General features: G+C 47.0%; 17 non-coding genes and 1 pseudogene across 17 annotated transcripts; 9 read left to right on the top strand and 9 right to left on the bottom strand.

The window, feature by feature from the left end:
* The first annotated feature begins 761 nt into the window (after window positions 1-761).
* LOC134990985 (U1 spliceosomal RNA) lies at window positions 762-925 on the top strand. Its single transcript, XR_010195446.1, has one exon. It is a non-coding gene; the product is annotated as a U1 spliceosomal RNA (small nuclear RNA).
* Window positions 926-1,077: 152 nt separating this feature from the next.
* LOC134991022 (U1 spliceosomal RNA) lies at window positions 1,078-1,212 on the top strand (annotated as a pseudogene).
* A 702-nt stretch (window positions 1,213-1,914) lies between these two features.
* On the top strand, window positions 1,915-2,078 carry LOC134990977 (U1 spliceosomal RNA). Its single transcript, XR_010195438.1, has one exon. It is a non-coding gene; the product is annotated as a U1 spliceosomal RNA (small nuclear RNA).
* A 152-nt stretch (window positions 2,079-2,230) lies between these two features.
* Window positions 2,231-2,393, top strand: LOC134991013 (U1 spliceosomal RNA). Its single transcript, XR_010195473.1, has one exon. It is a non-coding gene; the product is annotated as a U1 spliceosomal RNA (small nuclear RNA).
* A 671-nt stretch (window positions 2,394-3,064) lies between these two features.
* On the top strand, window positions 3,065-3,228 carry LOC134990978 (U1 spliceosomal RNA). Its single transcript, XR_010195439.1, has one exon. It is a non-coding gene; the product is annotated as a U1 spliceosomal RNA (small nuclear RNA).
* Window positions 3,229-3,380: 152 nt separating this feature from the next.
* LOC134990961 (U1 spliceosomal RNA) lies at window positions 3,381-3,543 on the top strand. Its single transcript, XR_010195424.1, has one exon. It is a non-coding gene; the product is annotated as a U1 spliceosomal RNA (small nuclear RNA).
* A 671-nt stretch (window positions 3,544-4,214) lies between these two features.
* Window positions 4,215-4,378, top strand: LOC134990959 (U1 spliceosomal RNA). The gene has a single exon (XR_010195423.1). It is a non-coding gene; the product is annotated as a U1 spliceosomal RNA (small nuclear RNA).
* Window positions 4,379-9,484: 5,106 nt separating this feature from the next.
* Window positions 9,485-9,600, bottom strand: LOC134990967 (U5 spliceosomal RNA). The gene has a single exon (XR_010195428.1). It is a non-coding gene; the product is annotated as a U5 spliceosomal RNA (small nuclear RNA).
* Window positions 9,601-9,886: 286 nt separating this feature from the next.
* Window positions 9,887-10,003, bottom strand: LOC134990972 (U5 spliceosomal RNA). The gene has a single exon (XR_010195433.1). It is a non-coding gene; the product is annotated as a U5 spliceosomal RNA (small nuclear RNA).
* A 286-nt stretch (window positions 10,004-10,289) lies between these two features.
* LOC134990971 (U5 spliceosomal RNA) lies at window positions 10,290-10,406 on the bottom strand. Its single transcript, XR_010195432.1, has one exon. It is a non-coding gene; the product is annotated as a U5 spliceosomal RNA (small nuclear RNA).
* Window positions 10,407-10,676: 270 nt separating this feature from the next.
* LOC134990966 (U5 spliceosomal RNA) lies at window positions 10,677-10,792 on the bottom strand. The gene has a single exon (XR_010195427.1). It is a non-coding gene; the product is annotated as a U5 spliceosomal RNA (small nuclear RNA).
* Window positions 10,793-10,936: 144 nt separating this feature from the next.
* LOC134990994 (U1 spliceosomal RNA) lies at window positions 10,937-11,100 on the top strand. The gene has a single exon (XR_010195455.1). It is a non-coding gene; the product is annotated as a U1 spliceosomal RNA (small nuclear RNA).
* A 3,841-nt stretch (window positions 11,101-14,941) lies between these two features.
* On the bottom strand, window positions 14,942-15,054 carry LOC134990973 (U5 spliceosomal RNA). Its single transcript, XR_010195434.1, has one exon. It is a non-coding gene; the product is annotated as a U5 spliceosomal RNA (small nuclear RNA).
* A 275-nt stretch (window positions 15,055-15,329) lies between these two features.
* On the bottom strand, window positions 15,330-15,445 carry LOC134990969 (U5 spliceosomal RNA). Its single transcript, XR_010195430.1, has one exon. It is a non-coding gene; the product is annotated as a U5 spliceosomal RNA (small nuclear RNA).
* A 275-nt stretch (window positions 15,446-15,720) lies between these two features.
* LOC134990968 (U5 spliceosomal RNA) lies at window positions 15,721-15,836 on the bottom strand. Its single transcript, XR_010195429.1, has one exon. It is a non-coding gene; the product is annotated as a U5 spliceosomal RNA (small nuclear RNA).
* Window positions 15,837-18,315: 2,479 nt separating this feature from the next.
* On the bottom strand, window positions 18,316-18,431 carry LOC134990970 (U5 spliceosomal RNA). Its single transcript, XR_010195431.1, has one exon. It is a non-coding gene; the product is annotated as a U5 spliceosomal RNA (small nuclear RNA).
* A 270-nt stretch (window positions 18,432-18,701) lies between these two features.
* Window positions 18,702-18,817, bottom strand: LOC134990964 (U5 spliceosomal RNA). The gene has a single exon (XR_010195425.1). It is a non-coding gene; the product is annotated as a U5 spliceosomal RNA (small nuclear RNA).
* A 144-nt stretch (window positions 18,818-18,961) lies between these two features.
* LOC134990983 (U1 spliceosomal RNA) lies at window positions 18,962-19,125 on the top strand. The gene has a single exon (XR_010195444.1). It is a non-coding gene; the product is annotated as a U1 spliceosomal RNA (small nuclear RNA).
* Window positions 19,126-23,448: the final 4,323 nt, after the last annotated feature.

The raw sequence follows: 23,448 nt of genomic DNA, 5'->3' as shown, positions 1-23,448 counted from the left end.
ATAGAGATGATAATTAATGATATAAAAAAAAATATATATAACTACTGTAGGTATATATAATATAATGACGGACCTGGTGTAATTCAGATCTCTTTGTCTCAGGTCTCTCTCCAGCCTAGTTTGCTGTCTGTTTCCACTTCTCTTTTCTTGAGCCGCTGCCTTCTATGCCCTTGTGCACTCTCCTGACTTCTCCTGTCTGCTTACTTTGTGCCTTCCAACGCACAATGCAAACTACAGGTAGTGCTGCAGGGCCCACACCCTTTTACCTTGCCTTACAGAGCAGCTCTGGAGCTGTTACAGTGCCCAGCTGCAGCAAGAAATCAGCTTGAATGCTTCAGGTGCTGGGGCATAGCCAACAAGAGCCCCACACCGACGGAGGGTGGAGGTGTTTAATGCAAACTAGGGGTCAGCCAAGCGCCGCAAAAGGCCGCCATGCCCTGCATGCCCCTTTTCTCTTTTCATATGCAGACGAGGGTTGAAGCCAACTTTGACCCACTGCTTGGATGACATCACCATATGCAAATCCATCTGCGGCAGGCCTTCCCCCAGGAATGCTTGCACTAGTTGTTGCATTTGGTTTGTTGTTTGGGGGTGCTTCAGTATTAGGCAGCCTTCTGCCCTCCCATGTTCATCTGAAAATATGTGTTCTCCCTGCAGTTGTTGTCCCCAGATGAGAGTTCCCTTGTGCTGCCTCAGTTGAATCTCCTTTACTTGACAGAGATGTGCCTGAGCAGCGGCCCTCCCCAGCCCTATCCCAAATCATACTTATTTTGCATAGGAGATAACATGGTCATGAAGATTGTTCTCCCAGGGTTAGGTTCATTCATTGCATTCTGGGTATGCTGACCTCTGTGATTTCCCCAAATGTGGGAAACTCAACTGCATTATTTGTGGTAGTGGGGGACTGTGTTTGTGCTTTCCTCTGGTCAGCTCTGGTAAAAGTCAGATTTCTTTGTCTCAGATCTTCCTCTAGCCTTGTTCTTCTTTCAAGAGTTCCCTTGTGCTGCCTCAGTTGGATCTCCTTCACTTGACAGGGGGGTGCCCGAGCAGCGACCCTCCCCAGCTCTAGCCCAACTCCTACTTACCTGCCAGGTTAGATACTATGATCATGAAGTTGCTTCTCCCAGGGCAAGGCTCACCCATTGCACTCTGGGTGTGCTGCCCCTGCGATTTCCCCAAATGTGGGAAACTTGACTGCATAATTTGTGTTTCCCCTAGTCGGCTCTCATATAATTCAGATCTCTTTGTCTCAGGTCTCTCTCCAGCCTAGTTTGCTGTCTGTTTCCACTTCTTTTTTCTTGAGCCCCTCCCTTCTACACCCTTGTGCACTATCCTGACTTCTCCTCCTGTCTGCTTACTTTGTGCCTTCCGATGCACAATGCAAACTACAGGTAGTGCTGCAGGGCCCACACCCTTTTACTTGCCTTACAGAGCAGCTCTGGAGCTGTTACAGTGCCAAGCTGCTGAAAGAAATCAGCTTGATTGCTTCAGGGGCTGGGGCATGGCCAACATGAGCCCCACACCGAAGGAGGGTGGGGGTGTTTAATGCGAACTAAGGGTCATCCAAGCGCCGCAAAAGGCCGCCCTGCCCTGCATACCCCTTTTCTCTTTTCATATGCAGATGAGGGTTCCAGCCAACTTTGGCCCACTGCTTGGATGACATCACTGTATGCAAATCCGTCTTCTGCAGACCTTCCCCCTGGAATGCTTGAACTAGTTGTTGCATTTGGTTTGTTGTTTGGGGGTGCTTCAGTATTAGGCAGCCTTCTGCCCTCCCATGTTCATCTGAAAATATGTGTTCTCCCGGCAGTTGTTGTCCCCAGATGAGAGTTCCTTTGTGCTGCCTCAGTTGAATCTCCTTTACTTGACAGAGATGTGCCTGAGCAGCGGCCCTCCCCAGCCCTTTCCCAAATCATACTTATTTTGCATAGGAGATACCATGGTCATAAAGATTGTTCTCCCAGGGTGAGGTTCATTCATTGCATTCTGGGTATGCTGACCCCTGTGATTTCCCCAAATGTGGTAAACTCAACTGCATTATTTGTGGTAGTGGGGGACTGTGTTTGTGTTTTCCTCTGGTCAGCTCTGGTAAAAGTCAGATTTCTTTGTCTCAGATCTTCCTCTAGCCTTGTTCTTCTTTCGAGAGTTCCATTGTGCTGCCTCAGTTTGATCTCCTTCACTTGACAGGGGGGTACCCAGGCAGCGACCCTCCCCAGCTCTAGCCCAACTCCTACATACCTGCCAGGTGAGATACTATGATCATGAAGGTGCTTCTCCCAGGGCAAGGCTCACCCATTGCACTCTGGGTGTGCTGCTCCTGCGATTTCCCCAAATGTGGGAAACTTGACTGCATAATTTGTGTTTCCCCTGGTCGGCTCTCGTATAATTCAGATCTCTTTGTCTCAGGTCTCTCTCCAGCCTAGATTGCTGTCTGTTTCCACTTCTCTTTTCTTGAGCCGCTGCCTTCTATGCCCTTGTGCACTCTCCTGACTTCTCCTGTCTGCTTACTTTGTGCCTTCCAACGCACAATGCATACTACAGGTAGTGCTGCAGGGCCCACACCCTTTTACTTGCCTTTCAGAGCAGCTCTGGAGCTGTTACAGTGCCCAGCTGCTGCAAGAAATCAGCTTGAATGCTTCAGGGGCTGGGGCATAGCCAACATGAGCCCCACACCGACGGAGGGTGGAGGTGTTTAATGCGAACTAAGGGTCATCCAAGCGCCGCAAAAGGCCGCCATGCCCTGCATACCCCTTTTCTCTTTTCATATGCAGATGAGGGTTCCAGCCAACTTTGGCCCACTGCTTGGATGACATCACCGTATGCAAATCCGTCTTCTGCAGACCTTTTCCCAGGAATGCTTGTACTAGTTGTTGCATTTGGTTTGTTGTTTGGGGGTGCTTCAGTATTAGGCAGCCTTCTGCTCTCCCATGTTCATCTGAAAATATGTGTTCTCCCTGCAGTTGTTGTCCCCAGATGAGAGTTCCCTTGTGCTGCCTCAGTTGAATCTCCTTTACTTGACAGAGATGTGCCTGAGCAGCGGCCCTCCCCAGCCCTATCCCAAATCATACTTATTTTGCATAGGAGATACCATTGTCATGAAGATTGTTCTCCCAGGGTGAGGTTCATTCATTGCATTCTGGGTATGCTGACCCCTGTGATTTCCCCAAATGTGGGAAACTCGACTGCATTATTTGTGGTAGTGGGGGACTGTGTTTGTGCTTTCCTCTGGTCAGCTCTGGTAAAAGTCAGATTTCTTTGTCTCAGATCTTCCTCTAGCCTTGTTCTTTTTTCGAGAGTTTCCTTGTGCTGCCTCAGTTGGAGCTCCTTCACTTGACAGGGGGGTGCCCGAACAGCGACCCTCCCCAGCTCTAGCCCAACTCCTACTTACCTGCCAGGTGAGATACTATGATCAGGAAGGTGCTTCTCCCAGGGCAAGGCTCACCCAATGCACTCTGGGTGTGCTGCTCCTACGATTTCCCCAAATGTGGGACACTTGATTACATAATTTGTGTTTCCTCTGGTCGGCTCTCGTATAATTCAGATCTCTTTGTCTCAGGTCTCTCTCCAGCCTAGTTTGCTGTCTGTTTCCACTTCTCTTTTCTTGAGCCGCTCCCTTCTATGCCCTTGTGCACTATCCTGACTTCTCCCGTCTGCTTACTTTGTGCCTTCCAAAGCACAATGCAAACTACAGGTAGTGCTGCAGGGCCCACACCCTTTTACTTGCTTTACAGAGCAGCTCTGGAGCTGTTACAGTGCCCAGCTGCTGCAAGAAATCAGCTTGAATGCTTCAGGGGCTGGGGCATAGCCAACATGAGCCCCACACCGAAGGAAGGTGGAGGTGTTTAATGCGAACTAGGGGTCATCCAAGCGCCGCAAAAGGCCGCCATGCCCTGCACACCCCATTTTTATTTTCATATGCAGACGAGGGTTGAAGCCAACTTTGACCCACTGCTTGGATGACATCACCATATGCAAATCCATCTGCTGCAGGCCTTCCCCCAGGAATGCTTGCACTAGTAGTTGCATTTGGTTTGTTGTTTGGGGGTGCTTCAGTATTAGGCAGCCTTCTGCCCTCCCATGTTCATCTGAAAATATGTGTTCTCCCTGCAGTTGTTGTCCCCAGATGAGAGTTCCCTTGTGTTGCCTCAGTTGAATCTCCTTTACTTGACAGAGATGTGCCTGAGCAGCGGCCCTCCCCAGCCCTATCCCAAATCATACTTATTTTGCATAGGAGATACCATGGTCATGAAGATTGTTCTCCCAGGGTGAGGTTCATTCATTGCACTCTGGGTATGCTGACCCCTGTGATTTCCCCAAATGTGGGAAACTCGACTGCATTATTTGTGGTAGTGGGGGACTGTGTTTGTGCTTTCCTCTGGTCAGCTCTGGTAAAAGTCAGATTTCTTTGTCTCAGATCTTCCTCTAGCCTTGTTCTTCTTTCGAGAGTTCCCTTGTGCTGCCTCAGTTGGATCTCCTTCACTTGACAGGGGGTGCCCGAGCAGCAATCCTCCACAGCTCTAGCCCAACTCCTACTTACCTGCCAGGTGAGATACTATGATCTTCACTGTTAGGGCAATCAGGATGTGGAATTCCCTGCCAGGGAAGGTGGTAATGGCGGACTCTGTAATTGGATTTAAAAAAGGAATGGATACATTTCTGAATGAAAAAGCTATCCAAGGTTATAATACTTAAAATATCAACATGGTTAATCCGGGGGTAACATGAGTTATAGTAGTTAACTAGTCATAAGACATTATTCAGCAAGTATGTAGAATCATCACAACTTAAAACAGGTTGAACACGATGGGCAATTTGCCTCTATTCAACCTCAAAAACTATGTTACTATATGTTACTATATTACTATGTTACTGTAGTATACAGAACACCACAATGTAATGAGCAGTGATAGTGAGCACTGATGAGGATACTAGAACTGACACTGAGCAGCAAGATGCAGCACTGGACTATTAGTAATGTACTGTAGTATGCTGAGCACCACAATGCAGCACAAGACAATGAGCAGTGATACTGAGCACTGATGAGGATACTACTGAGAACTGACACTGAGCAGGAGAGACACACTACTAGTATTACTGAGCAGCAATAAGTAACCACTGATACTGAGCACTGATATTGAGATTTCCACTGAGAGAACATAGCCACGTCCTCTCCGCTCTCTCTTCAATGCACGAGTAAAAATGGCGGCAACGCGCAGCTCTTTATATGGAATCCGAATCTCGCGAGAATCCGACAGCGGGATGATGACATTTTCCCTTGTTCAGGTTTTCCGAGTCAGGCGGGAACAACCGAGCCTGCCTCGGACCAGTGTAAACCACGTGGAGTTCGTCGGGAATTCGGTTCTCGGAGAACCGAACCCGCTCCTCTCTACCTTATACCCATCAATTTTTTTATTTTCAATCTAAGCCCCTGCAGTTTTCTGTAAGCATCTGCTTCGCTATGATGATCAACAAGTCACAAGGGCAAACACTCAGGGCTTGAGGCGTAGATCTTAGGACCAGCTGCTACAAGCATGGCAGAGGTGTCACTATCACTGGTGACACCCAGCACAAGGGAACTCTCGTCTGGGGACAACAACTGCAGGGAGACCACATCTGTTCAGATGAACATGGGAGGGTGGAAGGCTGCCTAATATTGAAGCACCATCAAATATCAAACCATATGCAACAACTAGTACAAGCATTCCAGGGGGAAGGTCTGCAGAAGACGGATTTGCATACGGTGATGTCATCCAAGCAGTGGACCAAAGTTGGCTGGAACCCTCATCTGCATATGAAAAGAGAAAAGGGGCATGCAGGGCATGGCGGCCTTTTGCGGTGCTTGGATGACCCCTAGTTCGCATTAAACACCCCCACCCTCCTTTGGTGTGGGGCTCATGTTGGCCATGCCCCATCCCCTGAAGCATTCAAGCTGATTTCTTGCAGCAGCTGGGCACTGTAACAGCTCCAGAGCTGTTCTGTAAGGCAAGTAAAAGGGTGTGGGCCCTGCAGCACCACCTGTAGTTCGCATTGTGCGTTGGAAGGCACAAAGTAAGCAGACGGGAGGAGAAGTCAGGATAGTGCGCAAGGGCATCCTTTTCTCTTAGTCCGTAGAGGATGCTGGGGTCACATTAAGAACCATGGGGTATAGACGGGATCCGCAAGAGACATGGGCACTTTAAGACTTTCAAAGGGTGTGAACTGGCTCCTCCCTCTATGCCCCTCCTCCAGACTCCAGTTATAGGAACTGAGCCCAGGGAGACGGACATTTCGAGGAAAGGATTTATTGTTAAACTAAGGTGAGCATCTTACCAGCTCACACCTTAAGCATGCCGCAGAACGTGGCATTCAACAGAACACAAGCCAACGGCATGAACAATTGCAGCAAAAAGCTGACCAGAACCATAACACAACATGTGTATAACCACAAGTAATAACTGCAGACACAGTATGGACTGGGACGGGTGCCCAGCATCCTCTACGGACTAAGAGAAAAGGATTTACCGGTAGGTATTAAAATCCTATTTTCTCATACGACCTAGAGGATGCTGGGGTCACATTAAGAACCATGGGGTTATACCAAAGCTCTTGAACGGGTGGGAGAGTGCGTACGACTCTGCAGCACCGAATGACCCAACTTGAGGTTATCATCAGCCAAGGTATCAAACTTGTAAAACTTAGCAAAAGTGTTTACTAAATAGCTGCTCGGCAAAATTGCAATGCCGAGACTCCCCGACCAGCTGCCCAGGATGAACCCACCTTTCTAGTAGAATGGGTCTTCACCTATTTCAGTAACGGCAATCCTGCCGTGGAATGAGCATGCTGAATCTTACCACAGATCCAGCGCATAATGGTCTACATGGAAGCAGGACACCCAATCCTGTTGGGAGCATACAGGACAAACAGAGCCTCTGTTTTCCTAATCTGAACCGTTCTGGTGACATAAATTTTCAAAGTTCTGACCACAGCCAGAGACTTTGACTCAACGAAGGTGTCAGTGGCCAAAGGCACCATGTGGAAAGATGAACCACCTTCGGCAGAAATTGTTGACGTGTCCTCAATTCTGCTCTATCTTCATGAAAGATCAAATAAAGGCTCTTGTGATACTGCATGGTTTGTACTGTTTTCCATGTGCTCCCAGATCTTTCAAGCAAGTAGCATGGTCAAGAAAGTTCTGTTTGAAAAGTAACAACATTTACTGTCATTGTTATAGAATTTGGGAGAAAAAACAAGAAGAAATCTGCACTGTTGACGCACTGGACAGAATGAATGAATCATAAAATATAACCTTTATTAAGTATGTATTAAAATTGGATAAATATTAATATTATTATCCCAAACTGCAGTGAAACATAAAGGTTAAAATCACAGAACTAACATACATGTGCATAAGAAGAATAAAGAGATGTGAAAAAAAGGTTTAAAAAGCGTGTCCGTGTGTGATTATTTTTGAAGGCACAACCCTGGCGGGGTTGTTTATATAGATATATATGTTGCTAATAATCACTTTCTAGCGTAATGTTATTAAATAGCTGTTAGTATCTATGTCGTCAGGTACCACTGGGTCGTATCCTATATACTCCCTTCACTCAATAGGGGTTACCTCCCGGGAAGCCATCCCCATTGGCGAATTTGTGGGGGTGATTGAGTATAACCGGTAAGCTAACCTCCAATTTGTGGGGTGCTTAGGTAGATGGGGATCACTTATTTCTCTGTGTCCCCTAAGACTATATTCCTAAATTCAATACCATAGGGGGATAGCTTTCTATATCGGATAAGGAATCACTTGATAGGGAAATCTCTATGCATCATGGAAAGATCATATTTATTAATATCCAAACTAAAAAAATGATGAATAGCTTTAATTTAGCTGTTTAGATATAGTTAATTGGCGAGATATACCAACAGGTGCGGTTGCCTTAAGGAATATGGCAATTCCAATATAAATAGCAGCCCTCCTTCATATAATCAGCCAGATCTTATTAAATCTGGTCCAGATATAGCCGTTCAGATATACTTAATTGACAACATATATCAATCGGTGGGGTTGCCTTAAGGAATATAGCAATTCCAATTCTCATATAAATAGCAACCTTCCTTCATATATTCAGCCAGATCTTATTTAATCTGATCTAGGCGTAGGCAATAATGCTTTCCTTAGAGGTATAGCCACCTCAATTCTTATTAGGAAGCAAAGTGTCTGTCATAATGGTTTATCCAATTCATCTAAGAAATAATATATTCCATGTGTCAGAGATTCATTACTCTCTATTTACACTGTTAAAGAGTTAATTCTTATTATGTTACAGTGTAATGAAATTATCATATAGGGAGATGTGGCAATTCCATGTGCTATATATATAATAACCCTTAGTGGTCCAGATTCCACAATGAGGAATTTTCTTATAAACCGCTGAAACACACAGCTGTTTGACTGACTTCCAAATATATCTATCTCACTTTGTAACAGTCTTATGATAGAGAAACTGTTACATATTCGGTCACTTAGTTATCTAAAGGTAAACAGACTCAGTGTGAGGGTAATATAATATATCAAATGCGCTGTCAATAATCGTGGTAACTGGTGTAATAATGTGGTATATTGAGTATGCTAGTAAGGCATATAACTGCTCTCCAGCCTTTAAGTGTTACCAATCAATTTGTTACACTGTAAAGGATTTATGGTGTCCTGTTAGGACATGCAGCTGCTAGGCTGACTCAAAGATTTATCCATTTGTAACAATTATGTAACAGTTATATACATGTTACTGGTATTACATAGAAATAGTATGACACAGGCCAGCAGTCCCATGTGTCTAGATTCCACAATAGGAGATTTTCTTTGTCTTATAAACTGCTGGAACACACAGCTGCTAGACTGACTTCAAATATATATATTACTTTGTAACAGTCTTATAGTAAAGAGACTGTTACACACTGTCATTTAGTTATCTCAAGGTTAGCAGATTCTGTGTGAGGATAGTGTTCTGTTAGAACATGCAGCTGCTAGGCTGACTCATAGAAAATGTATCCATTTGTAACAAATGACACATACAGCATTAAATTAATATCTATAGCAGCCCATGTGACATCTCTACTCTTATCATAATTGTCTGGTTATTGCCAATCTGGACAGCAGGAGTGATATATATTCACTAGTCCCAATATCCCATCATATAAATATACCCACACTGATATACTTTCTTATCAAGAGTTATTAGTAGCTATCTGTATGCACTTTAGACATTGTAATTGCTAAGTGACATCATATCTAGTGTATTCCTTTCTTATAGCTCAGCTTCTATTCCCTATTAGTGGAGACTAACAGCTAACATCATAATCATATATTTTTGTTTTATAACATTTCACATGAGTCAAATACACGAGGACACGCCGTGCCCTACACGCGTGTTTCACTGCATCTATGGCAACTTACATTAAAGCTAACAAGAAAGCACACTCGTTCTGTCTTTAAACAGATAAAAGAAACCCCAATAATATGGGGCATGCAAAAATTTAGATAAAACTCAGTTTTGCTCCTCTCCACGGAAATCTTTAGTAAAAGGCGAAAGATTTGTTCGTTCTGAAGAGAAACCAGAGCATGACCAAGATTCCACCTGTCGCCTGAGTGCCATGCCAGCAGTCCTCATTCAGCTCAAAGTGAGCACCCAATATGAAAGAAAGAAAGCAGATTTCTCACCAGGCTTCCCCTTGCTATAAGCATGGTTTGTACTCTTTTCCATGTGCTCCCAGATCTTTCAAGCAATTAGTATGGTCAAGAAAGTTCTGCTTGAAAAGAAACAGACATTTACTGTCATTGTTATACAAATAAACTTACATTAAAGCCAACAAGAAAGCTCACTCGTTCTGTCTTTAAACTGATAAAAGAAACCCCAATAATATGGGGCATGCAAAAATTGAGATAAAACTCAGTTTTGCTCCTCTCCACGGATAATCTTTAATAAAAGGCGAAAGATTTGTTCATTCTGAAGAGAAACCAGAGCATGACCAAGATTCCACCTGTCGCCTGAGTGCCATGCCAGCAGTCCTCATTCAGCTCAAAGTGAGCACCCAATATGAAAGAAAGAAAGCAGATTTCTCACCAGGCTTCCCCTTGCTATAAGCATGGTTTGTACTCTTTTCCATGTGCTCCCAGATCTTTCAAGCAATTAGTATGGTCAAGAAAGTTCTGCTTGAAAAGAAACAGACATTTACTGTCATTGTTATACAAATAAACTTACATTAAAGCCAACAAGAAAGCTCACTCGTTCTGTCTTTAAACTGATAAAAGAAACCCCAATAATATGGGGCATGCAAAAATTGAGATAAAACTCAGTTTTGCTCCTCTCCACGGATAATCTTTAATAAAAGGCGAAAGATTTGTTCATTCTGAAGAGAAACCAGAGCATGACCAAGATTCCACCTGTCGCCTGAGTGCCATGCCAGCAGTCCTCATTCAGATCAAAGTGAGCGCCCAATTTGAAAGAAAGCAGATTTCTCACCTGGCTTCTCCTTGCTATAAGCATGGTTTGTACTGTATTCCATGTGCTCCCAGATCTTTCAAGCAAGTAGCATGGTCAAGAAAGTTCTGTTTGAAAAGAAACAAACATTTACTGTAATTTCTATGCAAATGAGCTTTCATTAAAGCACACTCATTCTATCTTTAAACCGATAAAAGAAACCCCAAAAAGATGGGGCATGCAAAAATTGAGGTAAAACTCAGTTTTGCTCCTCTCCACGGAAATCTTTAGTAAAAGGCGAAAGATTTGTTCGTTCTGAAGAGAAACCAGAGCATGACCAAGATTTTCATCTGAAAATATGTGTTCTCCCTGCAGTTGTTGTCCCCAGATGAGAGTTCCCTTGTGCTGCCTCAGTTGAATCTCCTTTACTTGACAGAGATGTGCCTGAGCAGCGGCCCTCCCCAGCCCTATCCCAAATCATACTTATTTTGCATAGGAGATACCATGGTCATGAAGATTGTTCTCCCAGGGTGAGGTTCATTCATTGCATTCTGGGTATGCTGACCCCTGTGATTTCCCCAAATGTGGGAAACTCGACTGCATTATTTGTGGTAGTGGGGGACTGTGTTTGTGCTTTCCTCTGGTCAGCTCTGGTAAAAGTCAGATTTCTTTGTCTCAGATCTTCCTCTAGCCTTGTTCTTCTTTCGAGAGTTCCCTTGTGCTGCCTCAGTTGGATCTCCTTCACTTGACAGGGGGTGCCCGAGCAGCAATCCTCCACAGCTCTAGCCCAACTCCTACTTACCTGCCAGGTGAGATACTATGATCTTCACTGTTAGGGCAATCAGGATGTGGAATTCCCTGCCAGGGAAGGTGGTAATGGCGGACTCTGTAATTGGATTTAAAAAAGGAATGGATACATTTCTGAATGAAAAAGCTATCCAAGGTTATAATACTTAAAATATCAACATGGTTAATCCGGGGGTAACATGAGTTATAGTAGCTAACTAGTCATAAAACATTATTCAGCAAGTATGTAGAATCATCACAACTTAAAACAGGTTGAACACGATGGGCAATTTGCCTCTATTCAACCTCAAAAACTATGTTACTATATGTTACTATATTACTATGTTACTGTAGTATACAGAAAACCAAAATGCAATGAACAGTGATAGTGAGCACTGATGAGGATACTAGAACTGACACTGAGCAGCAAGATGCAGCACTGGACTATTAGTAATGTACTGTAGTATGCTGAGCACCACAATGCAGCACAAGACAATGAGCAGTGATCTGAGCACTGATGAGGATACTACTGAGAACTGACACTGAGCAGGAGAGACACACTACTAGTATTACTGAGCAGCAATAAGTAACCACTGATACTGAGCACTGCTATTGAGATTTCCACTGAGAGAACATAGCCACGTCCATTCCGCTCTCTCTTCAATGCACGAGTAAAAATGGCGGCAACGCGCAGCTCTTTATATGGAATCCGAATCTCGCGAGAATCCGACAGCGGGATGATGACATTTTCCCTTGTTCAGGTTTTCCGAGTCAGGCGGGAACAACCGAGCCTGCCTCGGACCAGTGTAAACCACGTGGAGTTCGTGGGGAATTCGGTTCTCGGAGAACCGAACCCGCTCCTCTCTACCTTATACCCATCAATTTTTTTATTTTCAATCTAAGCCCCTGCAGTTTTCTGTAAGCATCTGCTTCGCTATGATGATCAACAAGTCACAAGGGCAAACACTCAGGGCTTGAGGCGTAGATCTTAGGACCAGCTGCTACAAGCATGGCAGAGGTGTCACTATTACTGGTGACACCCAGAGAGGTGGCGAGGGAGATTGTAATGCAGTGCGCGCAGATAAGCAGCGCAATGGTAAAAAGGAGGCATGGTTTCATAGGTAGGGACGTGGCCTGGTGGCCTGAATCTACATTTTGTTGCTCCGGGTGTCCCGGGGGTTGGGGACTGCACCCGGGGACTAGTGTGTGAGCGGTGCTGGCTCCTGCACAGTGAAAAGGCATGGCCACCCAGCATGACGCCTCCCTTCTTGACCATGCTGTAATTGCAGTCGCACTGCAGTTCAGCGTGATCATAAAAAATGGTGTAGCCTCCTGCTGGTGCAGACTGTATGTGCGCGCAGGAAGCCGCCACCATTTTTGTGATCACAGCGGCTGAATGTGATGTCATACAGCCGCTGTGACCACGCCCCCTGTGTCTCCTCCATTGCAGACCCCATTTTGAAGCCTTGCACCCGCACCGCTCCATCCCTCACTTGGAAATGGAGTGTTGCTGACCCACCTATCCCCCCCCCCCCCCGCCCCGATTGACAGGCAGAGGCGATCGCATTCTCTGCGGGGTGCCGCAGAAAATGCAGGCACATGCGTATGCTGTTAGCAATTTTTGCAGTTGGATCGCTTATTGTGATTGCAATCCAACCTGAATCAGGCCCTATTACCTATCACAATGCGCTGCGGGCAGTACAAAATTGGGTTAATATAGGAGAAAAACCCCCAGACCTGTGCTCCTTAACTGTACCTGGTGGCTAGTGGAGCGGCTGCCCAGTAATCAGTGTCCACGCCAGTGCGCACACGGTCCACCCCCTACGGCCACGCTCCCCTTCAACAGCGGCCTCGTGATCCGGAAGGGTGGTGTGTGTGTGACTGACCTTAGGATGAAACCGGAGCCTCCGCTGCAGTGACCCAGCAACCAGGGCACGGGAGTATACAGCGTCGCTTGGAGTGATGAAGCTGCAGTAAAGATGTCTATTAGACCTAGCCTGCTGCAGCCCTTGTAGATTCTCATAAAACAAGTTCTTCTTTTCTTGTCAAAATTTATAGCTAAGAATAGGCTGCCTGAGGCAGGCCCCTGTTAAGTGGCCTGCTACTGAAGGCACCAACTACAAACTGAGCTCCCTGTTCATGGAAGCGGGGTTATAGAGGAGAATGCACTGAGCATCTTGGGAACAGTCAAAAGCTTTGAGCCGGTTGGTGCCTCAGATCAAGATCCTACTCTACACCCCAATGTGAATCCTTGTGGAGTCCAGTGTACCCCACAGAAGAAATTAATGTGTCACACCCATTGGCAGCAACCTTAGAATAGCTGCTGACGGGCACAATTGAGAATGGAAGGGGGGGGGGGACATTTGAATCCAGCACATAAATGCAATTCAAATATGTAATTTGTACCTTCCTATTTTAAAATATAATGGATGAACCTCACCCTGTGAGAACAATCTTCATGATCAAGAAATCTCATATGCAAAATAAGTATGAGTTGGGATAGGGCTGGGGAGGGTGTCTGCTCTGGCAGCCCCTCCCCCGTCAAGTTAAGGAGATTCAACTGAGGAAGCACAAGGGAACTCTCGTCTGGGGACAACAACTGCAGGGAGACCACATCTTTTCAGATGAACATGGGAGGGCGGAAGGCTGCCTAATACTGAAGCACCATCAAATATCAAACCATATGCAACATCTAGTACAAGCATTCCTGGGGGAAGGTCTGCAGCAGACGGATTTGCATACAGTGATGTTATCCAAGCAGTGGGCCAAAGTTGGCTGGAACCCTCATCTGCATATGAAAAGAGAAAAGGGGCGTGCAGGGCATGGCGGCCTTTTGCAGTGCTTGGATGACCCCTAGTTCTCATTAAACACCCCCACCCTCCTTTGGTGTGGGGCTCATGTTGGCCATGCCCCATCCCCTGAAGCATTCAAGCTGATTTCTTGCAGCAGCTGGGCACTGTAACAGCTCCAGAGCTGTTCTGTAAGGCAAGTAAAAGGGTGTGGGCCCTGCAGCACCACCTGTAGTTCGCATTGTGCGTTGGAAGGCACAAAGTAAGCAGACGGGAGGAGAAGTCAGGATAGTGCGCAAGGGCATCCTTTTCTCTTAGTCCGTAGAGGATGCTGGGGTCACATTAAGAACCATGGGGTATAGACGGGATCCGCAAGAGACATGGGCACTTTAAGACTATCAAAGGGTGTGAACTGGCTCCTCCCTCTATGCCCCTCCTCCAGACTCCAGTTATAGGAACTGTGCCCAGGGAGACGGACATTTCGAGGAAAGGATTTATTGTTAAACTAAGGTGAGCATCTTACCAGCTCACACCTTAAGCATGCCGCAGAACGTGGCATTCAACAGGACACAAGCCAACGGCATGAACAATTGCAGCGTGGCCTAAGTAAAAGGGGGTGTGACTTCGCGGGAGGACCCGCGATCGCGAGTCACGCCCCCGTTTTCGGCACTGAGGGGGCATGCCCAGCGCTCTGTGAGCCGCTGGCATGCCACCTCTCCCTCTGACTTCAGTGAATAGACGCTGTGCGCATGCGCACAGCGTCTATTCACCGCTGCTCTGCTAAGCAGGGCAGCGACAGACAGAGCCTCCCAACTGTCCTCCCCACCGCGGGACACTGCGGCCCGCAGGTGGGACAGCGGGACAGTCCCCAAAAAACGGGACTGTCCCGCGAAAATCGGGACAGTTGGGAGGTATGATATGGGGCATGCAAAAATTGAGATAAAACTCAGTTTTGCTCCTCTCCACGGAAATCTTTAATAAAAGGCGAAATATTTGTTAGTTCTGAAGAGAAACCAGAGCATGACCAAGATTCCACCTGTCGCCTGAGTGCCATGCCAGCAGTTCTCATTCAGCTGAAAGTGAGCACCCAATTTGAATGAAAGAAAGCAGATTTCTCACCAGGCTTACCCCTGCTATAAACATGGTTTGTACTCTTTTCCATGTGCTCCCAGATCTTTCAAGCAATTAGTGTGGTCAAGAAAGTTCTGTTTGAAAAGAAACAAACATTTACTGTAATTTCTATGCAAATGAGCTTACATTAAAGCACACTCGTTCTATCTTTAAACAGATAAAATAAAACCCCAATAAGATGGGGCAAGGAAAAAATGAGATAAAACTCAGTTTTGCTCCTCTCCACTGAAATCTTTAGTAAAAGGCGAAAGATTTGTTCGTTCTGAAGAGAAACCAGAGCATGACCAAGATTCCACCTGTCGCCTGAGTGCCATGCCAGCAGTTCTTATTCAGCTCAAAGTGAGCACCCAATTTGAAAGAAAGAAAGCAGATTTCTCACCAGGCTTCCCCTAGCTATAAACATGGTTTGTATTTTTTTCCATGTGTTCCCAGATCTTTCAAGCAATTAGTATAGTCAAGAAAGTTCTGTTTGAAAAGAAACAAACATTTACTGTCATTTCTATGCAAATGAGCTTACATTAAAGCACACTCGTTCTATCTTTAAACCGATAAAATAAAACCCCAATAAGATGGGGCATGCAAAATTTGAGATAAAACTCAGTTTTGCTCCTCTCCACGGAAATCTTTAGTAAAAGGCGAAAGATTTGTTCGTTCTGAAGAGAAACCAGAGCATGACCAAGATTCCACCTGTCGCCTGAGTGCCATGCCAGCCAGGGCCGGCTCCAGGCCTACTAGCACCCTGAGCGAGAAAATGTAAAAGTGCCCCCCCCCATGCGCGCGCCGAAGGCGCGCGCGCCCTTGAAAAAGTGGGCGTGGCCTCTTGAAAAAGTGGGCGTGGTCTCGTCCCCCAGCAGTGCCAGCTACACATGACATGCCCTCCAGCAGTGCCAGCTACACGTGCTAGTGTTCACTTTTTAGGGCAGGTTGCTGATCACAGGGAGGGCACATTTTTAAGTTAGGTGGGCAAAATGATGTACATACTGTAATGCTTGTTGTTCCCATTTCCACACGCTAAAGCATGGACAGTGCGCGCCGAAGGCGCGCAGCAAAAATTTAGGGGAGTTACTTCGTGGGGAAGGTGCGTAGCCACATTATAGTGGCAATTCACATTACACCACACAGTAGTGCAGCTAATACACATTGCACCAGGTAGAACCTCCTATAAGAGCACGTTAGACACATTGCGCCAGGTAGAGCACTGAGACACACTGCCCAGCCACAGACGCCTAGCGGGAACACTACATGATATGCCCCCCAGCAGTGCCAGCTACACATGACATGCCCCCCAGCAGTGCCAGCTACACGTGACATGCCCCCCAGCAGTGCCAGCTACATAAATGGCCACACAGTTCCAGATGGATAAATGCCCCCACAGCGCAGATATGCCCCCACAGTGCCACATACATTAATGCCCTCACAGTGCAAGATATGCCCCCACAGTGCAAGAAATGTCCCCACAGTGCAAGAAATGCCCCCACAGTGCAAGAAATGCCCCCACGGTGCCAGATACATAAATGCCCCCACGGTGCCAGATACATAAATGCCCCCACGGTGCCAGATACATAAATGCCCCCACGGTGCCTGATACATAAATGCCCCCACGGTGCCAGATACATAAATGCCCCCACGGTGCCAGATACATAAATGCCCCCACGGTGCCAGATACATAAATGTCCCCACGGTGCCTGATACATAAATGCCCCCACGGTGCATGATACATAAATGCCCCCACGGTGCATGATACATAAATGCCCCCACGGTGCCTGATACATAAATGCCCCCACGGTGCCTGATACATAAATGCCCCCACAGAGCCAGATAAATGCCCCCACAGTGCCAGATATGTCCCCACAGTGCCAGATATGCCCCCACAGTGCCAGATATGCCCCCACGGTGCCAGAAATGCCCCCACAGTGCCAGATAAATGCCCCCAGTGCCAGATAAATGCCCCCACAGTGCCAGATAAATGCCCCCACAGAGCCAGATAAATGCCCCCACAGTGCCAGAAATGCCCCCACAGTGCCAGAAATGCCCCCACAGTGCCAGATATGCCCCCACAGTGCCAGATATGCCCCCACAGTGCCAGATATGCCCCCACAGTGCCTGATATGTCCCCACAGTGCCAGAAATGCCCCCACAGTGCCAGAAATGCCCCCACAGTGCCAGATAAATGCCCCCACAGAGCCAGATAAATGCCCCCACAGAGCCAGATAAATGCCCCCACAGAGCCAGATAAATGCCCCCACAGTGCCAGAAATGCCCCCACAGTGCCAGAAATGCCCACACAGTGCCAGAAATGCCCCCACAGTGCCAGAAATGTCCCCACAGTGCCTGATATGCCCCCACAGGGCCAGATATGTCCCCACAGTGCCAAATATGCCCCCACAGAGCCAGATATGCAATGCCCCCACAGTGCCAGAAATGCCCCCACAGTGCCAGAAATGCCCCCCACAGAGCCAGAAATGCCCCCACAGTGCCAGAAATGCCCCCACATAACCAAAAATGCCCCCTGTGTGCCAGAAATGCCCCCACAGTGCGGATCTCCCCCCCCCCCCCAAAAAAAAAATACCTGCGGCGCTGGGGAGGAGTACTGCTGTCCGCCTGTGTGGGAGCGCTGGCGGGCGGGCGGGAGGCCGGGCGAGTGAGCCTGAGCCTGGGTCCGGGCTGGCGGGCGGGTGGGCGGCCACTTGTGCAGGCGGGCTATGCGCGGCGCCGGCGTCTGACGTTAGATACCGGCGCCGCGCAGCGCGCATACACAGCGCGACCGCCAAATGCTGCAGCAGCACACACACAGGGCCGGCTCCAGCATCGAATATGGCGGCGCCAGCGCGAGGCGCCCATTAAGGGTGGCGCCCTGCGCGGCCGCTCTATTCGAACATGCCTAGAGCCGGCCCTGATGCCAGCAGTCCTCATTCAGCTCAAAGTGAGCACCCAATTTGAAAGAAAGAAAGCAGATTTCTCACCAGGCTTCCCCTTGCTATAAGCATGGTTTGTACTCTTTTCCATGTGCTCCCAGATCTTTCAAGCAATTAGTATGGTCAAGAAAGTTCTGCTTGAAAAGAAACAGACATTTACTGTCATTGTTATACAAATAAACTTACATTAAAGCTAACAAGAAAGCACACTCGTTCTGTCTTTAAACTGATAAAAGAAACCCCAATAATATGGGGCATGCAAAAATTGAGATAAAACTCAGTTTTGCTCCTCTCCACGGAAATCTTTAATAAAAGGCGAAATATTTGTTAGTTCTGAAGAGAAACCAGAGCATGACCAAGATTCCACCTGTCGCCTGAGTGCCATGCCAGCAGTCCTCATTCAGATCAAAGTGAGCGCCCAATTTGAAAGAAAGCAGATTTCTCACCTGGCTTCTCCTTGCTATAAGCATGGTTTGTACTGTATTCCATGTGCTCCCAGATCTTTCAAGCAAGTAGCATGGTCAAGAAAGTTCTGTTTGAAAAGAAACAAACATTTACTGTCATTTCTATGCAAATGAGCTTTCATTAAAGCACACTCATTCTATCTTTAAACCGATAAAAGAAACCCCAAAAAGATGGGGCATGCAAAAATTGAGGTAAAACTCAGTTTTGCTCCTCTCCACGGAAATCTTTAGTAAAAGGCGAAAGATTTGTTCGTTCTGAAGAGAAACCAGAGCATGACCAAGATTTTCATCTGAAAATATGTGTTCTCCCTGCAGTTGTTGTCCCCAGATGAGAGTTCCCTTGTGCTGCCTCAGTTGAATCTCCTTTACTTGACAGAGATGTGCCTGAGCAGCGGCCCTCCCCAGCCCTATCCCAAATCATACTTATTTTGCATAGGAGATACCATGGTCATGAAGATTGTTCTCCCAGGGTGAGGTTCATTCATTGCATTCTGGGTATGCTGACCCCTGTGATTTCCCCAAATGTGGGAAACTCGACTGCATTATTTGTGGTAGTGGGGGACTGTGTTTGTGCTTTCCTCTGGTCAGCTCTGGTAAAAGTCAGATTTCTTTGTCTCAGATCTTCCTCTAGCCTTGTTCTTCTTTCGAGAGTTCCCTTGTGCTGCCTCAGTTGGATCTCCTTCACTTGACAGGGGGTGCCCGAGCAGCAATCCTCCACAGCTCTAGCCCAACTCCTACTTACCTGCCAGGTGAGATACTATGATCTTCACTGTTAGGGCAATCAGGATGTGGAATTCCCTGCCAGGGAAGGTGGTAATGGTGGACTCTGTAATTGGATTTAAAAAAGGAATGGATACATTTCTGAATGCAAAAGCTATCCAAGGTTATAATACTTAAAATATCAACATGGTTAATCCGGGGGTAACATGAGTTATAGTAGCTAACTAGTCATAAAACATTATTCAGCAAGTATGTAGAATCATCACAACTTAAAACAGGTTGAACACGATGGGCAATTTGCCTCTATTCAACCTCAAAAACTATGTTACTATATGTTACTATATTACTATGTTACTGTAGTATACAGAAAACCAAAATGCAATGAAGAGTGATAGTGAGCACTGATGAGGATACTAGAACTGACACTGAGCAGCAAGATGCAGCACTGGACTATTAGTAATGTACTGTAGTATGCTGAGCACCACAATGCAGCACAAGACAATGAGCAGTGATACTGAGCACTGATGAGGATACTACTGAGAACTGACACTGAGCAGGAGAGACACACTACTAGTATTACTGAGCAGCAATAAGTAACCACTGATACTGAGCACTGATATTGAGATTTCCACTGAGAGAACATAGCCACGTCCATTCCGCTCTATCTTCAATGCACGAGTAAAAATGGCGGCAACGCGCAGCTCTTTATATGGAATCCGAATCTCGCGAGAATCCGACAGCGGGATGATGACATTTTCCCTTTTTCAGGTTTTCCGAGTCAGGCGGGAACAACCGAGCCTGCCTCGGACCAGTGTAAACAACGTGGAGTTCGTGGGGAATTCGGTTCTCGGAGAACCGAACCCGCTCCTCTCTACCTTATACCTATCAATTTTTTTATTTTCAATCTAAGCCCCTGCAGTTTTCTGTAAGCATCTGCTTCGCTATGATGATCAACAAGTCACAAGGGCAAACACTCAGGGCTTGAGGCGTAGATCTTAGGACCAGCTGCTACAAGCATGGCAGAGGTGTCACTATCACTGGTGACACCCAGAGAGGTGGCGAGGGAGATTGTAATGCAGTGCGCGCAGATAAGCAGCGCAATGGTAAAAAGGAGGCATGGTTTCATAGGTAGGGGCGTGGCCTGGTGGCCTGAATCTACATTTTGTTGCTCCGGGTGTCCCGGGGGTTGGGGGCTGCACCCGGGGACTAGTGTGTGAGCGGTGCTGGCTCCTGCACAGTGAAAGGGCATGGCCACCCAGCATGACGCCTCCCTTCTTGTCCATGCTGTAATTGCAGTCGCACTGCAGTTCAGCGTGATCATAAAAAATGATGTAGCCTCCTGCTGGTGCAGACTGTATGTGCGCGCAGGAAGCCGCCACCATTTTTGTGATCACAGCGGCTGAATGTGATGTCATACAGCCGCTGTGACCACGCCCCCTGTGTCTCCTCCGTTGCAGACCCCATTTTGAAGCCTTGCCCCCGCACCGCTCCATCCCTGACTTGGAAATGGAGTGTTGCTGACCCACCTATCCCCCCCCCCCCCGCCCCGATTGACAGGCAGAGGCGATCGCATTCTCTGCGGGGTGCCACAGAAAATGCAGGCACATGCGTATGCTCTTAGCAATTTTTGCAGTTGGATCGCTTATTGTGATTGCAATCCAACCTGAATCAGGCCCTATTACCTATCACAATGCGCTGCGGGCAGTACAAAATTGGGTTAATATAGGAGAAAAACCCCCAGACCTGTGCTCCTTAACTGTACCTGGTGGCTAGTGGAGCGGCTGCCCAGTAATCAGTGTCCACGCCAGTGCGCACACGGTCCACCCCCTACGGCCACGCTCCCCTTCATCAGCGGCCTCGTGATCCGGAAGGGTGGTGTGTGTGTGACTGACCTTAGGATGAAACCGGAGCCTCCGCTGCAGTGACCCAGCAACCAGGGCATGGGAGTATACAGCGCCGCTGGGAGTGATGAAGCTGCAGTAAAGATGTCTATTAGACCTAGCCTGCTGCAGCCCTTGTAGATTCTCATAAAACAAGTTCTTCTTTTCTTGTCAAAATTTATAGCTAAGAATAGGCTGCCTGAGGCAGGCCCCTGTTAAGTGGCCTGCTACTGAAGGCACCAACTACAAACTGAGCTCCCTGTTCATGGAAGCGGGGTTATAGAGGAGAATGCACTGAGCATCTTGGGAACAGTCAAAAGCTTTGAGCCGGTTGGTGCCTCAGATCAAGATCCTACTCTACACCCCAATGTGAATCCTTGTGGAGTCCAGTGTACCCCACAGAAGAAATTAATGTGTCACACCCATTGGCAGCAACCTTAGAATAGCTGCTGACGGGCACAATTGAGAATGGAAGGGGGGGGGACGGGACATTTCAATCCAGCACATAAATGCAATTCAAATATGTAATTTGTACCTTCCTATTTTAAAATATAATGGATGAACCTCACCCTGTGAGAACAATCTTCATGATCAAGAGATCTCATATGCAAAATAAGTATGAGTTGGGATAGGGCTGGGGAGGGTGGCTGCTCGGGCAGCCCCTCCCCCGTCAAGTTAAGGAGATTCAACTGAGGAAGCACAAGGGAACTCTCGTCTGGGGACAACAACTGCAGGGAGACCACATCTTTTCAGATGAACATGGGAGGGCGGAAGGCTGCCTAATACTGAAGCACCATCAAATATCAAACCATATGCAACATCAAGTACAAGCATTCCTGGGGGAAGGTCTGCAGCAGACGGATTTGCATACAGTGATGTTATCCAAGCAGTGGGCCAAAGTTGGCTGGAACCCTCATCTGCATATGAAAAGAGAAAAGGGGCGTGCAGGGCATGGCGGCCTTTTGCAGTGCTTGGATGACCCCTAGTTCTCATTAAACACCCACACCCTCCTTTGGTGTGGGGCTCATGTTGGCCATGCCCCATCCCCTGAAGCATTCAAGCTGATTTCTTGCAGCAGCTGGGCACTGTAACAGCTCCAGAGCTGTTCTGTAAGGCAAGTAAAAGGGTGTGGGCCCTGCAGCACCACCTGTAGTTCGCATTGTGCGTTGGAAGGCACAAAGTAAGCAGACGGGAGGAGAAGTCAGGATAGTGCGCAAGGGCATCCTTTTCTCTTAGTCCGTAGAGGATGCTGGGGTCACATTAAGAACCATGGGGTATAGACGGGATCCGCAAGAGACATGGGCACTTTAAGACTATCAAAGGGTGTGAACTGGCTCCTCCCTCTATGCCCCTCCTCCAGACTCCAGTTATAGGAACTGTGCCCAGGGAGACGGACATTTCGAGGAAAGGATTTATTGTTAAACTAAGGTGAGCATCTTACCAGCTCACACCTTAAGCATGCCGCAGAACGTGGCATTCAACAGAACACAAGCCAACGGCATGAACAATTGCAGCAAAAAGCTGACCAGAACCATAACACAACATGTGTATAACCACAAGTAATAACTGCAGACACAGTATGGACTGGGACGGGTGCCCAGCATCCTCTACAGACTAAGAGAAAAGGATTTACCGGTAGGTATTAAAATCCTATTTTCTCATACGACCTAGAGGATGCTGGGGTCACATTAAGAACCATGGGGTTATACCAAAGCTCTTGAATGGGTGGAAGAGTGCGTACGACTCTGCAGCACCGAATGACCCAACTTGAGGTTATCATCGGCAAGGATGCAGTGGCGTTAATGTTTCCTGGTGTCAACCTGTATTATTTCAGTAGATATTGAAATGAGGATGCATCTTGCTGCCTTTCCAATGAAGCAAGTTTAATTTAGTAATAGGTGAAAAACCATCCCTACAAAGATGTTAATCAGATACTTGGCTTTGTGGACACTTTTCAGAGAACAAATTTGTTAGCATAAAAATAAAGCCAGAAAATGAAGAGCTGTTTAATCACTCAATTGGATTTTTTTGCCAGCATATTTCTTTTTCTCTGCAAACCACTGCTAAATTGTGCTTCCTAGCTGTTTTTATAAAATCACTGAATCAAATCTAACTCTGATTACATCAGAGAAGGCCAGGTACCCTACACCATAACAGGGGTTTTTGAAATTTTGACTTGTCTACTTAAAGATCACCAAAATCTGATAACAAGGTCAATTACATCCCTGGGTGGGATTGAACCACCAACCCTTTGGTTAATAACCAATCACACTAACCAATTGCGCCACAGAGACACTTTGCAAAAG

The sequence above is a fragment of the Pseudophryne corroboree genome, unplaced genomic scaffold (assembly GCF_028390025.1).
Source record: "Pseudophryne corroboree isolate aPseCor3 unplaced genomic scaffold, aPseCor3.hap2 scaffold_1196, whole genome shotgun sequence".
Classification (NCBI taxonomy): domain Eukaryota; kingdom Metazoa; phylum Chordata; class Amphibia; order Anura; family Myobatrachidae; genus Pseudophryne; species Pseudophryne corroboree.
This window is presented reverse-complemented; position numbering and strand designations above follow the sequence as displayed.